At 37.4% G+C, this 19,601-nt stretch overlaps 1 long non-coding RNA gene across 2 annotated transcripts in view; it reads left to right on the forward strand.

Annotated features, from left to right (window-relative positions):
- Positions 1 to 19,218, forward strand: part of LOC309606575 — a 402,482-nt gene extending 383,264 nt beyond the window's left edge. For both annotated transcript variants that reach the window (XR_014231932.1, XR_014231934.1), the window contains one exon: positions 18,025 to 19,218. This is a non-coding gene — a long non-coding RNA (uncharacterized lncRNA). The remainder of the gene's footprint in view (positions 1 to 18,024) is intronic.
- Positions 19,219 to 19,601: the final 383 nt, after the last annotated feature.

The raw sequence follows: 19,601 nt of genomic DNA on the forward strand, positions 1-19,601 counted from the left end.
TAACTTTTCAAAAGTTACATTATGTTACTTTGTTAAGTTCTAATGTCTTTTTATGTGGCCTGAAATTTCAGAAACTCCACCTTTCCTATCTTGCCAACTTAGCCAAGAAGACAGTGATTTACATTCTCATCGTCTACAATTTATTGTCTCTCCTTCCACCAGGTTAATTTTTTAAAAGCCCCACTTTTATCACATGACATCCATACTGAGTTACTTATTTTATTTTGACTAAATTTATTTTGAATTTTATTTTATTTTGCATTTTATATTGAATAGAATCCAGTCTCTTTAACCTGGCATTCAAGTCATTCTGTCATCTGATACCCCTTTTATCTGTTCAAATTTGTCTTCCTCTGCCTCAAGACAAGTGTCGTAACTATTTCTCTTACAGATTATTGCCTGCTTGCATTGTCCACGGGGTGCACAACCATCTTTTTTCTGCACAAAGTCCTATTGCCACCTGTCTCTTTTACCCTAACTCTGTTTTTAAAGATGCAACCCATATCCTGGCCCTCATTCTTGCTGATTTCAGTAATATTTGTCACCATCTTCTCCAAGTTTCTTTCCCTCAGCTATAACTTTGTAGCGTCCTGCCCTGTACTTTGGTATTGCCCCATGAGTAAATTTGTGTTTCAAACAAAATGTCCTGTACTGGTTGGATTTTCTTTCCGCTGTACTTCTTGCAGGGTTGGACACAGAGTATGTTATTAGTAAATAAGAGACGGCTAGCTGCCTATACTGCTTCGCGCAATTATTCTCCCAGATGCTGAAAGTGCAGGGGCAGAGAGGTGGGACTATCGGCCCATTTCAGACATTGCCTCTACTGAAGAGAGCCACTTCGGCCAAGGCAACATGCCCCTCCCTTCCTGGGCTACCAGCATCCATGACTGGTTTACATGGGAGTTTAAAAGCCCAATACCATTGACCCACTCAGAACAACCCTGAAGGGTCATCCACGCTTCAGAGCTCCTGTGAATGAAAAATGTTGCCTGCCACATCAGTAAGCAAAGGATGTTGCAGCCATCAAACCATCATATTACAGCTGCCCTGACCAGGAGCCCTGAGGGAACTCAGGATGGAAACAGGATGCCCGCCATCAAGCCCTCAGCCACTTCAGTCACCCCCCAGCTGTGCATCTTGAGGAGGCACAGGATGGGAAAACACAAGATACTGGCCCCAGATAGCTGAGGTACATATGAAAGGGATGATTTCAATGAGCCCAGACTTTTGTATCTTTCCATACATAGAAAAGCACTGAATTTATTAACTTGAGATGTCTGCTCTTCTTTAATTAACAGTAATCTTCTGATGTTCCAACTACCTGTTGGAAAACTTTTGGAAAAGTTTTGTTACACAACTCCTATATATCTTGGCTCCTCCCTTACCTCTTACAAGCAGTCCCGCAGAGCAATCTGAGAGGCTGTCTCCCAGGCTTGACGTCCTCAGAAAGTCTGCCGAATAAAATGTAACTCTCAGCTTTTAGGTTGTGCATGTTTTACAGTCGACGCTCCCCACAGAGTTACCTGCAGCCTCCACGGAGATTGCATGGCAGCCCTAGCTATGCTGTGCCCAGTCCTGCTTCCTTCCCTTCTCCGCAGGTTATCCCTAAACCGGGTCCCTAAACAATCTCCCTAAAGACTCTAAACTCCTGGGAGTCTACGTCCCAGAGAACCCAACTGGTGGCACTCACTAATCATACATTTCATGATCACATACTTTTTTTCCTAATCATGAGGGAAACGGGATATGGAAGACATGTGATCAGAAGAGGGACAATCGGGGGAATCAGTGAACCATATCTTTGCATGTCATAGGAAGTGTTTGCTTGTTTTGCTTTGCTTATTTGTTGAATTATCTGCATAGATAATTTTGCTCTGCTTTTTAAAAAAGTTATTATTATCCCTATAAATGTAGACAGTGGTCATCATTGTCTTTATTTATTTAGTTAATGGTTATTTGTTTGTTTGTTTATTTTGGCTGCACTACATGGCATGTGGAATCTTAGGTCCCTGACCAGGGATCGAACCCGCACCCCCTGCATTAGGAGCATGGAGTCTTAACCACTGGACCGCCAGGGAAGTCCCATAGTTGTCTTTAAAAATGATAGTTAGGGATATGTGTGTGGAAGAAAATTAAAATGAGAATTGCAGATGAATTGCACAATCTCAGTGAATGAAGTAGGGGCACATCACTAGGCCTTTTCTTATTATAAAACCCATCTCCAGCCTCTAAGAAAGCAGATCCTGTCATTTATTTTAAACAAGAAAAATTAGGGAACATATCAGAATCACCTAAAGATGCTCTCTTATGTGTTCTTATAACCCCAAAAGTAAACATTCACAATGTCCTGAAATAGGAAGAGTACATCATCACACTTATCTGAGACTTAAATATCTGGAGTTTTAGACACTCCAGAAGCAGACATCATCATACATTTGTCCCTTCAGTGGAATCGACTGTGCTTAGTCACTTTAGCAGCACACCTAATTGGCTCAGTTCTGCCAATAAGTGCATTTGCCAATGGTGCCACTCTTCAGTTTTATAAACATTCAAAAATACTCACTCAAATTGGCTAACTCCCTAGCAACCATCTTGGTAAAGACGAACACCTTAGGTGGTGAGAGCAAGCATTTCAACCCCATGAAAGTAACAGCAGAGGTGTTTTTCTTCTACTCTCTCTCCCCAATGAATATTAAGCCTCTTTTTCTTGAAAAGAAGGAACAAATTCAGCACAGAATTCTCATCTCTCAACTTCATGTTAGTGGCAATGGCAGGTTGGAAAGTGTCTTTGGGGGCAGCCTGATGCTTGTTTTTCTTTCTGAGAAAAACTGCATTAGACCAAAAGAAATGCCTCTGAGATTTAATTATCTCTCTACATTATTTTTCCCGACAGATACTTACTCTTTTATTGTGTTGCTCTGTTGAAAAAATTTTTTAGTAGATGTATTATTTTTTTCTAATGGTAAAGGCAATATAACTTCAAAGATGGAATGCTCTGCCTTTTTTGTCTTTGACAAAAGGGGCTGAGTGCTTTGAATAATTTCAAGGTGACATAAATGTTTATGGTCAAGATGGGTATGGAAAAGGGCTGGAATATGGAAATTGGAGTATTGCCCCTTCAGATGTCTCATACTTTTTGCCTCTGTCTTTAGATCTATTTTGATTGGTGGTAACACAAGCTGTATGCATCTAGGTTATTCAAAAGAGAGCTCTTTTTTATAGAAGTTGTTTTCACAGACCTCAAGGATAGGGATGAAAATGGACATCAGGAATAGACTGAAGCCATTGACTGTAAAATGAGAAGGATCTGAGGAAATTCACTTTTTCATCTTTCATCTCTGCTTCTCTCTGCATATCTGTTGTTATTGTTTTAGGTTTTCTCTCTCCTTCCTGGTTTCCCAATTCACTTGGTGGGATATGACCACCATCAAACATAGCTCAGTTTATGACTTCACCACTCAGCCAGACTGAGACTCTAATATTCCCTCAATTTTAAATTTCCAGGGATGACTTTCAATTAGTCCAGTCTGGGGTGTCTATTGTCTGTCTGTTGTCTATAAATTGTATCCAGGAATCAGAGTCCAGCCAGAAAAATCATGGCTGTTCCCTTTTTAATTATATGGATAAGGAGAAGGGGAAATGTGAAGAAAAATAATCAGGATGGTTACCTGAAAACTAGGGGCTGGGAAAGAAAGGAGACAGAGACAAAACTGTAAGTATCCATATTACTACTTGTGTTATGATTGGCAATTATTAATCTGAAAATAAGAAAACCACAGGAAGGTATATTTTAGGCATAAGGCTAAATGGTTCCATTTTTTAAAATTTTGAGCAATATATGCTTGAATCTGGCATTAGCCTATCACGGGAAGCATCTGGATGCTGTGTTACTACAAGTAGCATAATCCTCTCATTTTTTATCTAAACTGAGACACTTTTGAGAATGCGACAAGATGCCATTTATAGTTATGCATAAACGGAAACAGTCCCAGGAAAATGGATCCATGTTCGCCCTAGTCATAAATAAAAACAAGTGGACCAGGACACATATTTATATGACACACCCAAAAAGGCAAGATATGGGGCCAGACACAGATTAGTAGCTGCCAGAGGCTGAAGGTGAGGTGAAGGGTTGACAGTAAAGGAGCAAAAGGGAATTTCTGAAGACGATGGCATAGTTCTATACCTTGATTATGGTGGTGGTTACATAACTGTGTGCATTTGTCAGAACTCATAGAACTGTGCACCAAAAACATCAGTTTTACTCTATGTAAATTGTAGCTCAATTTTCTTTAAAAAATAGCATAGTTAAGAGGTCCTATAACAAGAACGTCAGAAATCTGATAAAAGGAGCAGACACCCTCTCGGGAAGAAACAAAACAAAACAAAACAAAACAAAACATTAGAGCCCCTTTGTGACAAAGTTAAAGAATCAACACCACTCTGAAATCATTCTAAAGGAGTAAAATCTCCTTTACAGAGAAGAAGAGTTTCCTTCCCCCATTGCCACACACCGTATGTCAGCTCAGGGACAGTAGGTACTGCAGAATTATCATTGCACTGCTTGGTGGAAGGCAGAAGGCGAGTGCTGACAAGGTATGACTGTGGTATCTGACAGAGGTGGTGGACCCTGGCAGGTGGATATGGTAGAACCGCTGAATAACTATTTGGGAGGAATGCTCGGTGAACTACTCTGACAATGCAGTTCTGTTCCTGAGAATATTTGAGACATCTCCTGAGTAACAGCATGAATATTTGGGGGTAGGGGTTGTTTTCACACATGACTAAGTAGGAAGAGGTGGTTAAATATGGGCTCTTCATATTAACATTACTGCATTCATATCCACAGGTTGGTAAGGTCAGCAAAGCTTGAGTTATCTAGACTTAAAGCACATTAGGTAGGAGCGTCGCAATTGTAGGACATCTTCCTAATGACTCATATCATTTTCATATTGGTGATATCATTACTATTCAATTTCAATATCAATAAGCTCCCCAGATCCTTAAAAAATGCTTGTCTATAATTAGCATTAGTTCAATTGTGGCCCACAGTTATTTTATCTTATATCTTGTCCTATTTTTCCACTTCAGAAGAACTATGTCATTCATTTTCCCAGGATACCCTAAAATCTCTAAGGCCCATTACAGCTCTAAAACGCAAGAATTCTACAGTTAAATTTATATTTAAAAGGCCAAGCCAGCTTGCTGCCATTATTGATGTTATTGAAAGGCCATACACATAGTATTCAAATTCTAGCCCTACTCCTCACAATGGGAACTTTAGCACCATTTCCACAGGTGCTAAAGAAACAGGAGATTCATAGGACTTTCTTATAGGTATAGGGATATTATAGAAATAAAATGTAGAGAGAAAACTAGAAATCCATTTTAAGCACTTAGCCAGCATTAAGTACACAGTAAGCATTCAACTGGTGTCAACTGTAATAAAGATTCAATATTATATTCTGCCTTGCCATCTGGAACCAGGAGGGCTTCAAATGACCTCACCACCTGCTCTCCCCAACCCCAATACTACTCCCACAGAAAGGTCCCCCAGCAGACAACTCTCCCTATCAAGAGGACCAGGCAGAGTGCTGCTTACCCCTGAGTAGCATGCTTTAGCTCTCTGCTACCCTGTAGAATTATCTAAGCTAACCGATCACATCCTCTTGTGAGAACAAGGGACCACCCCACCCTCTTGTTACTAAAAAGCCTGCCTCCTCAGCTTCTGCTGGTTCACTCTGTTCCCAGATGCAGCTCCCTGTGTATGGCCCTGCGTGGCCTTGTGCCCTGGGCTGTGAGTATACGTGACTATTACACTGCTGTCCATCCATCTCATTTCATCTTTTCAGCTTCAGGTGTTGGGTGTGTCCTTCCCTAGAAGAGGGTGAAGAAGAGGCAATCAAACAAGCTGTTGCTAATTACTAATGTAACGCTAGCAGTACTAGGTAATACTACTACCACTCTCAATGTGAATACTCTACATCCTTAATGGAGACAGAGAAGTAACCACACAGACTTGTTAGCATAAGTTCCCAGGACTTATGCTTTAGAACTTCACAGTGCCAAGATTCTGATTTCCACCCAAGAGATGAACAGAACATGTGGTTTACATAGAACTGTCGATAGCATAGGAACAAATTAGCAGATTCATTGCAGGATTTGTTAGTCATCCCCAAAGACTGGCTGGGGGGAGGCTGACATAGCACTGCAGCCCCTCCCTAAATCTTGAGGACTTAGGGAATATGTATGAAGATTTTGGTAAGTCTATATAACCTACCTAAGGATTTTTGCACATCCACTACCTAAACTAAACAGAATGGAGATTGAAATGATAATAGCCAGAGAAGTTTGGAGAGGTGGGAGAGAGGGTTGAGTCTCCAGTGACTGTATACACAACTCAAATGTTCCCAGGGTACATCAGGTATGGGCGTTTAATGAAGTCACATAACAACATGTGTAAATCACATTACACTAATATGGCCCACTTTTGATTAACTCAAGTCTACAAAATTCCCAGTAAAGTGACTTAAGGATTCTCAGGGGTTATTTTACATGATTTTATTCTTCTCTGGTATCCTTTCATGGCTTTCCTTGGCCATTTAATATCTTATTACTGCCACTGCTATTTCTGTCATCTTTTACCTCATTCACGTACATTTCAAGGCTTTTAACTGATATTTCCAGCCCTTAGTCGTAGGGTGCTGAAATAGCCCTACATTCACGGCAGTCTTCCTCTGGTGAGGGTGTTCTAACTTCTGCAGAAAAAACAGGATGTTTTTCCTCATCCTCAGTTTCTGCTTATGCCCATCATGCAAACAACATCTTCAGCTTCTCTGTGAGACCCTTCTGACTACAGGCCCTGGCATCATCATGCCCTGCCCTTCACTGTTTTTTCTTTCTAGGAAAGAACTGACAGTCACTTTCTTCTCACATTGAAAAAAGTATCCTAAGCAAACCACATTCTAAATGTTTATCCATTCTTTTTCCTAGATATACACATATATGTCTGAAATTTTAGTTAATCTCAGGTCGAGATCCCTAATATATAAGATCAGGTGGCAGGGGTAGGCAGAGAGCTCTGCAGCCCATGTGTTCATTCAAATACTCATCCACTCATTCATTCACCCATTCATCCATCCATTCATTCTATCAGTAAACATATATTAAGCCCCTCCTTTGTAAGAAGCACTTTGTTAGGCACTGGAACATCGTGATAAATAAAATATACTTGATACTTCCTTTATGCAATTTAGAATCTAAGGCGGTGATTCTGTGAATGGCTGCATCAGGACGAGGTAAAACATTTCTCAAAAATATAGAATCTTGGACCCACACCTGACTTACCGAATCAAAATCTCTCTGACTGGGGAAGGACATGATCTGGGAAGTTGGATTCCCTTATTGAAGAGAGAAGATTAATTGGAAAGTACTACAATTAGACTAGTGTCGACTTAAAAAATATTCACAACCTAAAAGTTGAGAGTTATGTTTTATTCAGCGGAAATTTTTAGGACTTCATGCCTGGGAGGCAGCATTTCAAGTAATCCTGAGAGAACTGCTCTGAGGAGGTGAGGTGGGGAACCAAGTTATACAGAAGTTTTGCAACAAAGGGCAGGTAATCTGAAAGTCAAAATGTTATTGTTAAAGAAAACCATATATCCCAAGTTAAGGAATTTAGCCCTTTTCTGTGTATGGGAAGATGCAGGAGTCTGGGCTCACTGAAATCATTCTTTCGAGATGCACCTCAGCTATCTGGGGCCAGTATCCCCATTCTGAGTTTTTTCAGTATCCCCACACCGTAGGGAGTGGCTGCAGTCTGATGGTTGCTAGATGGCAGGTATTCTTTCCTTCTTGAGTTCCTTCAGAGCTCACTGGCTCACGTTGTAGGGCTGAAATTGCTGATGACTGTGGCATCCTTTGCTTGCTGATATGGCAGGTGATATTCCATTTATCAATAGTTATAGAATTCTTGGCCAGAAAACCAAGAACGTAAGAGTAAACACAGAAATGAGTTGCCTGAAGAGGTGATTTCGATCAGTCAAGGATGTAAGCCACAGGAAGTAAATAAATGGGGGGCAGTTCAAAAATATCACAATAGCTGTATCTGAGATCTACCCTGATCTCAAGGTGGAGCAGGCCTTGCAGAGGCTTGGAAATTTTATTCCAATTATCTGGTGCCTACATCCTAAGAGGAGGGCATTAGGAAGCTGACTTGAGGTCAAAATGGTCAGAGCACAGAGCACCAACGCATTGCCTACTGCAGTGACTCTATCAGATCCTCTAGGCTGGATGGTCTGTGACCCTCCTGTTGAGGCCACGGGAAGGAAAAGAAGCCCTCGGGAAGGTACTCTGAGAGCCATCACTGATGCTTCTTTCTTCACCAGCTTGAAGCCTTGGCTGCCTCTCAGGCAAGACACCTGACTGATTTTTCTATCACTCCTTAATCCGCACCTTGTCAGTTAAAATATTTCAGCAACTCCCTTAGGCCAGATAAATCCAAGTAAGTTTAAATTAGATGACTCAGCAATATCAGTCATTGCAAAAAACTCTCAGGTAGAGCAAGCCACACCATCTCCCTCATCATAAACAGAGGGTCTTGTATGAAGCCCCGTAATGGATCTTCTTCATGGCCCTGGGGCAGAGTGGGATTCATTTGTATCACACCTCAGTCAGAATTTTTTTTACAACCCTTAGGAAGGATACATTTTACATTAACATGAAGCCTCAACATTTCTCAACACAGTTGTAAAATTCCACTTTTAGCAGAATGCTGTTAGCAATGCAGACATCTGATCATGCCACTCCTCTGCTAAAACACTTTCAAGGACTCTCACCACCTACTGAATTGTGTCCTCCCTCCTCTTGCTAGAATATAGAGTCTCCTCTAATTTAGTCAGACACTCCTTTGCTGCCTCACCTCCACTTCACACCCCAAGCACTTTTACACCTCCAGGCAACCCGGCTCCATGCACTGATTGCCAGGACATGCTTTCCCAAATCCTCCTCCATGCCCGGGCTCAAGTCTGCCTTTCTGTCAAGACTGCCTTCTGCGCTTCCAGTTCTGTTTACCCAGCCTTCAGACTCTTTTCAAATACCACCTCCTCCATTATGTCCTTCCATACTTGAATATGAACAAGACTACCTACAACCTACAAATTCTCATAGTATCTTTTACTTCCAATATCTAACTACAAGTATATAAACGGTGGTTCAAAAAGTCTTCCGTCTTGGTCCTGGTCACATTCACGGTTGCATCGGGCATCTATGTCTGGATCAATGCGTTATGCACAGTAGCTTCTCAATAATACACTTCCCATTTCATTGGATATGCTCTATTTCTTCTCTCTTTTTGTGACCCTAAACCCCCTTTCTGTCTTTTTTGTCTATTTCATATGCTATCAAATCCACTCCAGGTCCAATGAGAAAGATGATGTTTAAACGAATGTCAAACTCTACTACAAACTTCAGGGGAGTAAAGTTTGTTTTTAGCTGCGAGGATTAGAGAATGCTTTTAAAGCACCTTGGAAGGAAAAAAAAAATCTCCCTGCTATAGTGAGTAGTGATTTCCATTCATGTAGGAAGTCTCAGAATATTAACTAACACTGACAAGAGAGTCTGGATGGCACACTCAGAAACTTAGCTGGTGGAAACTGGTGGTGTGATTTTCAATGGCAAAGTCTCCTTGGATTCTGAGACTAAACCTAAGGCTAATGCGTTTTCGTTGTAGAAATCTGGCCAAAAAGACAGTGGTAGCTGCTTTGAGCAAGAAGAAAAAGTGTATCACTAGTTCATATCTGGCCTCAAGTTTTGCTTGCTTTCACAAAAATTAAAGCAATTCATTAAGTTTTATGTAAGTGGGTTTTCTTTTTCTAAGTTTACCCCCTTTTGGGGCTCGATGAACACGTTTTTTCTTTCTAAAGCCAGTTTTTTAAAATGCGTGGTGATAAATGCAGGATGCTAAAGTCTACCTCCATCTTGAGAACTTTTTGTAACTCGCCTCAGGAGGCCACTTTCTGAAACTGTGGAGCAAGTGTCAATTTGCAAACCGCGTAGCTTCCCACGTCCTTCCTAGGGAGTCAGTGCTGAAACAGGGTTGAAGGCTCTTATGCGTCCTCCACAAAGACAGTTAAACAGTAGGCATTGAGATGACGGAAATGTGACTGAAGTAAACCATGAAAACGTACTTTCAGTTCCTTCAATCTCTCTAGCTCAAGAGATTTAGACAGCTGAAAACATAACAATAATCTTTCTCAAAATATTGTAATTCCTGTCAGCCTCTATTTTCTAGAAACTTAAGAGCATAAACAAGTGAAAACACAATACTCTGGGGGCAACCAGAATCCAGACCATAGAAGAATTATTAAGAAACTCGGTTTTATTTTTTTCTGAGTACACACAGTTGCATGAATTGCCTGTATACAAAATATTTCGGATTCCAGATTAAACAGTGCTTGACAACTAAATAGAGAGGTTTCATTTATAATTAGGACTTTTTTTATATAGTAAATATCTCAAAAACACTAGGCAATTATTCATCCTGTGAGCATAGTTCCCCTCCCAATTTTTTAAAACAATATTATTATAGAGTACGTTGTACTTAAAGTAGAAAAACAGTCAGACCACAACCAATTCAACCAAATACATTTAACATTTATAGCTTAATCTAAGTTCATATATTAACTTATGTATTTAATTGCATTAATTTATTAATTTATTTACTCTAAGCAATGGATGCTCTTGACAAAAGAAAAAAAGTACTCGATCCGGCACAGAGGCTCAGTCTAACTCCAACCTTAAAGCTAATCCTTCCTCTACACACATCTTATCACACATAAACTATAAATCACAAGTCACCATGATAAGCTGGAATGAAGAACAAGTACAAAATGACACAAAAGAATGAATAGGAAAGAGTTTCTATTTTATCCACTAAAACAATGGACTCCAAAGTGGAGTGAGCCAGCCTCACAGATGCTCAAGACAAGCCACTGGCATACTGGAGGAATATTGAGACCATCTATTTATGTTTATTTTTATCTTGTCTTATTTATTTTGTGTGCGTGGTTTCTAATGTATGCATTATATGTAATACAGAGATATATAACTTATAAGTAAATAATAGACATATTCTGAGAGTGCTTGTTCTTTTTATTTTTGACTTACAGTGTACACAGCATAAAAACTGTAGGCTACTTATCTTAGCATTGTCAAGCTACCGGATGACTTTAAGATGGCAAGGATATAGCCTGGTTTATATTTTAGTAAGATTACTTGGTGACAATGTGGACGGTAAATGAAAGGGAGTGAAAACTGACAAGGGTGTAAGTGAAAGATGATGCATTTCTGAACTAAAGTAAGTAAAGTGGAAATGAAGAGTAGAAGACTGATTTGAAGTATATTAGGGAGGACGAATAAATAGAACGTAACATAATGTGAGGCGTGAGGGAAAAGTATACCTAGAAAGATTCTACCTCCCAGATTGTAGGTTTGGTGATAGAATAAATGATACATCATTAACTGAGAACTTTAATACAAGAAAGGACTGGGGCTGATTTGAAATAAGGGGAAGCATGAGCTCAGTTTATCATTTGAGTTGGATATGTGTGTAGGACATCTTTCTAGGTAGAGATGTTCAGGTAGCAGTTGAATATTTAAATCTTTTTCTGAAGAGGAACCAGACAGTGACCAGATTTATAAGTGTTTTTAAACATAGATGGTAGTAGAGTTTTTTTTATCTTTTAAGTGAGAAGGCCAGTTTTAGATTTCTTGGAAGTATTTAAAACCTTGTTCATGGATGGAATAAATAGTTGTTTCCATGGTATTGTTTCTTAGTGCTAGAAAATTCTTCCTGAAACAAATTATTTGCTGCACAGGCCTACATTTGCAGTCCCAAAGGTAAGAATCTTGGAGTACACACATTTAACAGAATTAACAAGACTGGCTTAACCATTAGGACGGCTGCAGAGATCAAAACAGGGTCAAATGTAAGACTGCAACAAAGGGCTAAGGATAGGACAGAATTATGAAGGGTCTGAATTGAACTGGGGTCATGATAAAGATTTAGGGTGAGGAGAAACATGAGTTGTATCTAAACAATGAGAGAAAAGGGACAAGCCTTGAACTTAATCAAGTGTCCTGTTCCTCTCTTTACTGCCCACATTTTGCAGATGGCCTGCTATGGCATGCATTTTGATTAATGTTGATGTAATAAAATTTGAAAGAATTGTAAATAGGAAAAATTAATACTATACAAAATGAAAAGCCAATTCATTCTGGTCTTGAATCATGGGGTCAGGTCTCCTGGATCTTGTCCTTCTTATAAATAAAGGTTATAATAAGGGAGCACTATAGCAAATGCCAACAGCTTTAAAAATTTTTCAAACAATTAGTGTCCCAGGGCTAATGACTATTAACATATTTGCATAGTACCTTTTGGACCTTTGTGCGTGTGTGTGTGTGTGTATGTGTGTTTGTAGTGGTGAATTTATATGTGAATATTATGAGTTTGAATATACACATATCCTATTTTTCTTAAAAAAACTGGATTATACATACTTATACTAACGTGTAGGCTTCATTCAACATTCACCAATTTATTTCAGTATATTTCTCATTTTTAAAGGCTATATAGATATATAAAAGCTATAGGGGTATTGTAGTTTACAAAAGTTGTGGCAGTTTATGTAACTCTCCAATTCTTTCACTATGATAAACAAAGTTTCAGTGATGCAAGGGAAAGTTTTAAAATTCTAATTCCTCAAGAAATGAAGCATATTATATGGAAAACACTTATTTACAATCATCAACATAAACACTTACAATATGAAAGGGCTACACATACTAGGATCATCTGTGGGAGTACAGATTTATGACTGCCACCTCCCATTCACGCTGGTTCAGACAGAATTACCTGAACAATTTAAATTTTATACATGTGTGCATATATATAGATGAATGCATGTATACGTAAAATGTATATGTATATGTGAGAGTGTGTCTGTGTGTCTATGTACTAGTAACTAGATTTGCATAAGTCAAAGGCATAGATGCATGTGTGATGGGATTACTAAGACTTATCTCCCCAGAACTATGAGTTGGGTGTAAGATACAGTAAAGTTGTGTGAACAACAGCTAAACTCAATAAATGTAAGTTTGGAAAACATATTTTTCAGATACTTTTTTTGTTGCCATTGACAACTCAACAAACTATCTTAAACTATAAATATAAACTTTAGAGATGGCATTCAGTGACAGCTAAATTCTGATGTTCAAGTAATGTTATCAGCCTTTGACTTTCTCTCATTTTTCTTCTCAGGGGACTTTCCTTTTGTGGTATGTAAGGCCTGGCACATAATAGGTGCTTTGCAAATATTCTTTGAAAGAGTAATGGTGAGCTACAACCTACTAAAAAATAAGGAAGATGATTCTTTTTGCCAACAGTTCTAGCAAAAGTCCCATAATTAAGCCCCATTGACCCAGTGTGGGTCACTTGTTTCTTGTTGCACCAACTTTGTGATCAAGGGTATAAAATGCACAGATGGGCCAGGTATGAGTCCCTGAGCTATGACATAAAAGGATACAACTTGATGCAACAAATTTGTATGGTAAAGCACAAATTTTTGTGCCTGATAGGTATTTGAAAGATCTGAAAACATATACAATACCTTCTCTGTCTTAAATGAATTCACCACCTGGTAAAGAAATTACCAATTCGAATATGGACTGTTAAATTTGATATTATCTACTCCCTTACTTCTGGGATTTCAAGAACCTTCAAGTTAGTACACATATAATTTGCAAATGAAACTCTATACCTCTCTTTCAAAATACTGTGTTCAATTGTTATTATTAAACATAAAATATTTAGTACTCAATAATACAAAAGTGCTTTTTATACAAAGTTTATATGTTTTCTAGATTAATCATAACTACATTTCTATAAATAAACTTCTCCAAAGGAAATTATCCTAAAAGTCTAATATTGTTTTTTGTGTCCAGAAGAAAATACACATTTTAAAAAGTCTCCTCTTAGGAGGATATAAAAATTACTGCAATGAGATATTTGAGTCAAAGCTGTGATCATGCACAGAGAGCCACGTTATAGTTTATTCTTCATGGTGAAGCCATATGTTCTGACTTTACTAAGAGTTACAAGTTATAACTCTCATTCTTGAGGCCAAATGCATGCAGTTATTTGGAAAGCCAAGTGGAACTTGGTTGCTTATCCTATCAACTTTTCCATCAGCTAAGGTCTTGGCTTAGGATGTTTTAGCGATAATGCATGAAAAATGTATCAAGAATGTAGCATGGTTCGTCACCAACTGGAAAGAATCGACAGAAATGATGTTTCTTCTCTCATCAGAGCTTTTGTACTGAAAAGATTAAAGCTTATAAGTTGACCCATATGAAACTGTCCTTTTTTATATCAACCGTCAAATATTAACATATGATTCTATCTAATACGTAGGCAAATACCAAGTACATGAATAGTGAGGACACAATAAAAATAGTTTTAACTTTTTTCCCCTTTGTTGTTTATATGCCCATGCAGCTTAGCCAATCTTGTCTGGTAGTGTTAGATAAACTTTAGCTCAAGCACAGTTGAAGTATCACAAATATTTAATTTGCGTGGCCCAAATTAATGAGGTTGAGGTTCTGCTCTACTGCCTTGTTAAATTCACACACATTGACTTCTTGTGGGAGGGGAGCCTCGTGCAAGGACTTCTCCATCTCCACCCAGTTACTACAAATTCAAATAACACTGACTTTAGTGTCTCATCAGGGGAAATTGACATAATTAAGCACCCTTCAAAGAAAAATAGACTCTGATGCCTCTAATGTTATTAAATATTTACTGTGCACATCACTGCAGTAAATTCTCTGATGGAAAGTGTTTCTACCAAAGTAGATCAAATGAGAACATCACATCACCTTGTATCAAGTGTATCCAGCTCTATAAATTATTAAACAATATACATCTATATGAATAAAATATAAATGCAGTAGCTGCATAGTGTGGAGGCTGAAGAGTCCATGAAAGTATGTCTGGAATATGTTTCCCAATACTTCCAATTCTCAGCCCAGACATAAAGCTTGCAATGCTTATTTCTACAGGCAGGGATTCCCTTATATTGAATGTTCACCCCCGCCACACACACTGCAATTAGAATTAAGGAAAAAATAATAATAATTGTTATAGTATGTAGTGCAGTTTCTTGTACAAAAAATTAAATCAAAGGAATCAAAAATGGTACGGAATTAGAAAAACAACCCAAATTATGTCAGGTCCAAAACTGGTCTTTTCTGATATGAAACTTGAAGTAGCAAAGGAGAAAAAAATACCTGGCTGATATCTGTTAATATCTTATGTTCTCACTGTCCAGAAAGACTGAGGGAACCAGAATGGCAAAGCTATCTTTTGTTGAAATACCATTACATCTTAACTTTTGAGTGTCTCCAGATTCCAGATGGGAGAACAGAGGTGCTAGACATTTTTCGAAATAACTTGATTTAAAAAATAATAATTTGAAAAACCTAAGACATTTGGTAAAGACTAAGAAGAGAGTGTGTAGTCAGCTAATCTGAACTCCTCCAAACCCTATATTCCAATTACTCAGCTGAGTAAATACTACCCCAACCGTTCTCAAAGAGAACCTACCTAGTTATGAAGTTAACTAGTCATTGGCATGGTAATTCAAAAAGAATTTCTTCAGATCACTAGAAAATACAAATATATGTGGAAAGGAAAATTGAAATATGAATATTGATCAGACATCTATCAGATACTATCATAGTGTTTTGCGTGACATATTTTTTAATCATCAGGAGGAATTTGAAGTAAGTAATATTATCATCACTTTTTAAATGAGGAAGTTGAGGCTTATACAGGGAGAAAATTTCAGGCCTCAAATTCAAATCTGGATTTCAATCAAGGATCCATGTTGTATTCCTTACATGATGTTGCATCTCTAAAAATAAATTGAGACAATACAAGATTAAGTGCCAAAATAAATAATATATTTTAGATTTCAAATAGGAAGATATAAAAATAAAATAATAATAAGCTGCAGTTTGCAGGATCTTTTTCCAAGAGATCTCTTACTAGGACATCATATCTTCTTGTCTGTCCTATCAGCTCCATCACTGGAAGCAAGTAGAGTTAAAGGTAAAGATAAGAGTCAGTAAAGTTTAGAGACGCTGTTTTTTGTTTGCTTGTTGTTTTTTGGTTTTGTTTTGTTTTTTAGTCTTAGAATTCTAATCTCAAAAAAGACTGGGCATTTCCTACTGATTACACCAAGATTGGCTCCCTGTATTTTTCTCAATGTAATCATGATCTGACCGCTTCTATAAATTTCATTTTCCTTAAATGTTGTAGGAATTTTTCCAATGTTACTATAAATTTTTTGTAAGCATAGGAATCCAGGGTTCATTAATGTTTAATTATAAATCACCCTAAAAGTCAGGTGCTTTTTTTGCCCAAAATAGTTAATGCTTTGATCAATATCTTTTTGCAAAATTATGTGTCCACATTTCTTAGATTGCCATAGCATTTCTTCCCAGAAGGGAGCTAGTTAAACAAAAGGCTATGAGATTAAAAAAAAATCAGCCTTTCATTCTGAAAATTTTCAAATATGTATAAGATTAAAGAGAATAGTCTATAAACCTTCATCAACCGCTCATTTATACACCAAAGTTATCAATAATTTGTCCCCTTAGATTTGATATATTTCTCTCCTCACTCTTTTTTGTTATTTTTTATCAATTTTGCAGAGCGCTTTATTCAAAATATTATTTTTCACTACTAAATTTTTCAGTATGCATTTCTTTAAAAAAAAAAAAACACTTTACATAATGCCTAAATCATTATTGCCCCTAAAAATTAACACCTAAATTCTAAAAATTAACAATAGTTGCTTTCTGTCATCAAGTACTCGGCCCATATTCAAACTAAAAAAAAAAAAATAGTCCTGTTATCCAGCTGGTCAGTTGGAATCAGAATCCACCAAGTTTCACTCACTGCATTTGGTTGTCCTCTATTGTGTTTCTTAAATCTCTTTTAATTTATGTGTCCACATTTCAATCTTATTTTCCTGTGTCATTAACTGGTTTCAGGAAACAAGTCAGTTTCTCAGTAGAACTTACACATTCAGGATTCATTTGATTACTTTTTCATGGTCTAATTCAGCTTATCTCTATATCTTTTGTTCTTCTTGTAAAGTCTAAAGTCTCGGCAAGACTACTTTCTAGGTGCTGTTTTGTCTTTCATATTACATCTCATCAGGATCACACAGCATCCTGCTTTTATGGTAAGATGATTGATTTCCCAGTGTCAGCCTGGCTCCTCTATTGTAAAGTTGCATGTTTCCTTATATGATCAGCAAGTCATTCATGGAGTAATATTTTATTTTCTGGAATAAGTTCTCTGTTTACTTTCCCTCTGGAGGCTTTAGCAGTCATTGATGGACATTGCTTACATCAATTATTTCATTAAGGATTGCAAAATGAAAATAAAAGCTATTTTATTCATGTTACTTAATTGCTTTCCTGAAAGATTTTCATCAAATTACTCATATATCAATATATAATTATATCTTTATCAACATGCCTTTGCCACAATGAGTATTGTGTTAGGAAAAATATGTTTACTTAGACAAAAATATATATTTTTTGTTGTATGAAATTTTACACATGGTTCCAATATGTTTTTTCTATCTCTATTTTCTATTATCACATCATATCAAATTCAATAAATTTAAACTGGGGTTATAGACAAAACTTATGAGAGAATTTTATTTTTACATTATATATCTGAAATCCCAACTTTTCTTCCCTCAAAACTCTGTAGAAAAGTATTTTTAAGTAATGTGTTTCTTGGAAAAGCAAGTGTTAAGATAAAATAATGTATTTTATGATTAGATAAGGTAGAATTGTTATTTGTTTGCTTTTGTTCTATTCAAGGGTCAGCAAACTTTTTTCTTAAAGGGCCAAATATTAAATAATTTTTCATATTCTATCTTTTAGAAACAAATCACAGTCCTGCCCATAATGAAGAGGAGGTGATTATAAAAGGGTGTGAATAACAGGGATTTGGAATCATGGGGACCGCCACCTAGGTTCTGATGTGTCTGACCTTTAGACTTAATTGTAAGTACATGAATTTATTAGACTTTTGTGAGACTATCTCTTTAGTGTTTTTTTTTCTCCTGAGACATTTTGCCCAAATGAAAGAATTTTCTGGGGCCCACCTTCATCTCTTTAGAAAATTTAACCAAGTGCTTTACGGATAGGCTATTGATTTGGTCTTTACCCTGAGGCTGTGACTTATTGTTACTCCATTTTTCCAGCTGTAACTTTTATTTATTGGTGATGAGAAATTGTTGCATCTTTCTACCCCTTGAGTGCAAGAATTTCTGTATTACCTCTCTTACCAATAATACTTATTTGCAAACCGGCCAGTTCTTTTCTGAGTCGTCTCCATCTTAGCACCGTGTCAAGTTCACTCAATAACAATTAAGGCAAACTGGTAAAATTCAGTTTTGCTATTCCTTTGCCTAACGCCATAAGATATGATATTTGTCTTCCAAATTATCTCAAACAATAGTAATATCAATATTTTGCCACTGAGTAACACTCTTAGTTGGAAAGAGAAAGGAAATGCAGGCCACCAGAAGTCATTTTTCCAATCTCTATGAGCAGTTCTCTCACTGGTCTATTCCTAACCCTGAAGCCAATGTCACATGTTTTGGGTGTTATTTTTTTTGACAGTCCCCCATATCTAGGTACAAACTTCTACTTAGTCACTTTTGCATAAATGACCTCTAAATCTCAGGAGCTTAAAAGAAGAAAAATATGTAATCCTCATATTATAATATGTCAATGGAGGGTCAGTGCTGAATTGGCTCCTACTCAACTCTTGACTTTTCCTCTTCTGAAAGAATATCATCCTCCACATTGTTGCTGCTTCTTTGGCAAGAACTTAATACAAAGCTGTAGCTGAGTGGTCATCAACTTGCAGCTGGCATGTAACGTGTGTGAGAAGTAAATCTTTTGTTATAAACCACTGGGATTTTGTGGCCTTTTGTTACTATAGCAAAGCTTACAAATATGTGGTCTCTTAATAGATGGACATAGTAAGAAAAAAGGCTATGGGAATGGTAGTCTGGGATGAATGGCAGAAAAGCTATTCAGAAGTTAGTTTCCATGCAGTAAAAAACAAACATATATGGGTTTATGTGTGTTTGCATGTATATATGCATATATGTATATGTGTGTGTATAGATAGAAAGATGGATGGATGGGAAAAAGGATGGAAGAAAGGAAGGAAAGAGGGAAAGAAGGAAGGGAGAGAGAGAAGGAGGAAAGGAGAGAGGGAGGAAGGAAGGGAAAGAAAAGGAAAGAAAAGAAAAGAAAAGAGAAAGCAAAATAGAAGAATATTTTTAGGGAAGCCCTCTTCCCCCAAGGCTTAGGAGCCGAATGGTGGGGGGATGTTGGTGAATCAAATTCTTTTTTTTTTTTTCAGTTTCTTTTGGCCATTCTGGGCTATTCTAGCTCAGAAAAAAATATATACGTACTTTAAAAATATTCTTCTCAATCCATCT

This window comes from Balaenoptera borealis (genome assembly GCF_965194805.1).
Source record: "Balaenoptera borealis genome assembly, chromosome: 11".
Taxonomy (NCBI): Eukaryota; Metazoa; Chordata; class Mammalia; order Artiodactyla; family Balaenopteridae; genus Balaenoptera; species Balaenoptera borealis.